This window comes from Procambarus clarkii, unplaced genomic scaffold, assembly GCF_040958095.1.
Source record: "Procambarus clarkii isolate CNS0578487 unplaced genomic scaffold, FALCON_Pclarkii_2.0 HiC_scaffold_382, whole genome shotgun sequence".
NCBI classification, from domain to species: domain Eukaryota; kingdom Metazoa; phylum Arthropoda; class Malacostraca; order Decapoda; family Cambaridae; genus Procambarus; species Procambarus clarkii.
In genome coordinates this window covers 113626-116510 of record NW_027189415.1, presented here as the reverse complement: position 1 = coordinate 116510, position 2885 = coordinate 113626, and positions in this window count along the sequence as shown.

Sequence of the window (2885 nt, the reverse complement as noted above, 5' to 3'; positions counted from 1 at the left end):
TCAGGCCTCGATATTGGGATGTTTGGGATATTTTGAAAACTGCAGGAATGTTTGGGACAAATGTGACCAAACGCCGCTTTCAGTACTTTGCATATGTTGGGTTTAAAAAAAGTCGTAATTTCAAACTGCAAATACGTGCAGAGAGCCATAATTTGGCTCCAAAATATGGCTCAGGCCTCGAAATTGGGATATTTGGGATATTTTGAAAACTGCAAGGAGGTTTGGGACAAATGTGACTAAACGCCGCTTTCAGTTCTTGACATATGTTGGGTATAAAAAGACGTAATTTCGAACTGCGAATACGTGCAGAGAGCCAGAATTTGGCTCCAAAATATGGCTCAGGCCTCGAAATTGGGATATTTGGGATATTTTGAAAACTGCAGGGATGTTTGGAACAAATGGGACCAAACGCCGCTTTCAGTACTTCGCATATGTTGGGTATAAAAAAGCCGTAATTTCAAACTGCAAATACGTGCAGAGAGCAAGAATTTGGCTCCAAAATATGGCTCAGGCCTCGAAATTGCGATGTTTGGGATATTTTGAAAACTGCAGGGAGGTTTGGGACAAATGTGACCGAAAGCCGCTTTCAGTACTTGCCATATGTTGGTATAAAAAAGTTTCAATTTCAAACTGCGAATACGTGCAAAGAGCCTGAATTTGGCTCCATAATATGGCTCAGGCCTCGAAATTGGGATATTTGGGATATTTTGAAAACTGCAGGGGAGTTTGTGCAAAATGTGACTCACTGCCGCTTTCAGGACTTGGCATATGTTGGGTGTAAAAAGTCTTAATATCAAACTGCGAATACGTGCAGAGAGCCAGAATTTGGCTCCAAAATATGGCTCAGGCCTCGATATTGGGATGTTTGGGATATTTTGAAAACTGCAGTTAGATTTGGGACAAATGTGACCAAACGCCGCTTTCAGTACTTGGCATATGTTGGGTATAAAAAGTCGTAATTTAAAACTGCGAATACGTCAGGGAGCCAGAATTTGGCTCCAAAATAGGGCTCAGGCCTCGAAATTGGGACGTTTGGGATATTTTGAAAACTGCAGGGGAGTTTGTGCAAAATGTGACTCTGCCGCTTTCAGTACTTGGCATATGTTGGGTATAAAAAGTCGTAATATCAAACTGCGAATACGTGCAAAGAGCCAGAATTTGGCTCCAAATTACGGCTCAGGCCTCGAAATTGGGATGTTTGGGATATTTTGAAAACTGCAGGGAGGTTTGGAACAAATGTGACCGAAAGCCGCTTTCAGTACATGCCATATGTTGGTATAAAAAAGTTGCAATTTCAAACTGCGAATATGTGCAAAGAGCCTGAATTTGGCTCCATAATATGGCTCAGGCCTCGAAATTGGGATATTTGGGATATTTTGAAAACTGCAGGGGAGTTTGTGCAAAATGTGACTCACTGCCGCTTTCAGGACTTGGCATATGTTGGGTATAAAAAGTCGTAATTTCTAACTGCGAGTACGTGCAGAGAGCCTGAATTTGGCTCCAAAATATGGTTAAGGCCTCGAAATTGGGATATTTAGGATATTTTGAAAACTGCAGGGAGGTTTGGGGCAAATGTGACCAAACGCCGCTTTCAGTACTTCGCATATGTTGGGTATAAAAATCGCAATTTCAAACTGCGAATACGTGCAGAGAGCCAGAATTTGGCTCCAAAATATGGCTCAGGCCTCGAAATTGGGATATTTGGGATATTTCGAAAACTGCAGGGGAATTTGTGCAAAATGTGACTCTGCCGCTTTCAGGACTTGGCATATGTTGGGTGTAAAAAGTCGTAATATCAAACTGCGAATACGTGCAGAGAGCCAGAATTTGGCTCCAAAATATGGCTCAGGCCTCGATATTGGAATGTTTGGGATATTTTGAAAACTGCAGTTAGATTTGGGACAAATGTGACCAAACGCCGTTTTCAGTACTTGGCATATGTTGGGTATAAAAAGTCGTTATTTCAAACTGCGAATACGTGAAGAGAGCCTGAATTTGGCTCCAAAATATGGCTCAGGCCTCGAAATGGGGATGTTTGGGAAATTCAAAAAACTGCAGGGGAGTTTGTGCAAATTTGTGACTCACTGCCGCGTCCAGTACTTAGCATATGTTGGGTATAAAAAGTCGTAATATCAAACTGCGAATACGTGAATAGAGCCAGAATTTGGCTCCAAAATATGGCTCAGGCCTTGAAATTGGGATGTTTGGGATATTTTGAAAACTGGAGGGAGGTTTGGGACAAATGTGACCAAACGCCGCTTGCAGTACTTCGCATATGTTGGGTATAAAAAAGTCGTAATTTTAAACTGCAAATACGTGCAGAGAGACTGAATTTGGCTCCAAAATATGGGTCAGGCCTCGATATTGGGATATTTGGGATATTTTGAAAACTGCAGGGAGGTTTGGGACAAATGTGACCAAACGCTGCTTTTAGTCCTTCGCATATGTTGGGTATAAAAAAGTCGTAATTTCAAACTGCGAATACGTTCAGAGAGCCAAAATTTGGCTCCAAAATATTGCTCAGGCCTCGAAATTGGGATGTTTGGGATCTTTTAAAAACTGCAGGGAAGTTTGTGCAAAATATGACTCACTGCCGCTTTCAGGACTTGGCATATGTTGGGTATAAAAAGTCGAAATATCAAACTGCGAATACGTGCAGAGAGCCAGAATTTGGCTCCAAAATATGGCTCAGGCCTCGATATTGGGATGTTTAGGATATTTTGAAAGCTGCAGTTAGATTTGGGACAAATGTGACCAAACGCCGCTTTCAGTACTTGGCGTATGTTGGGTATAAAAAGTCGCTATTTCAAACTGCGAATACGTGCAGAGTACCAGAATTTGGCTCCAAAATATGGCTCAGGCCTCGAAATTGGGATGTTTGGGAT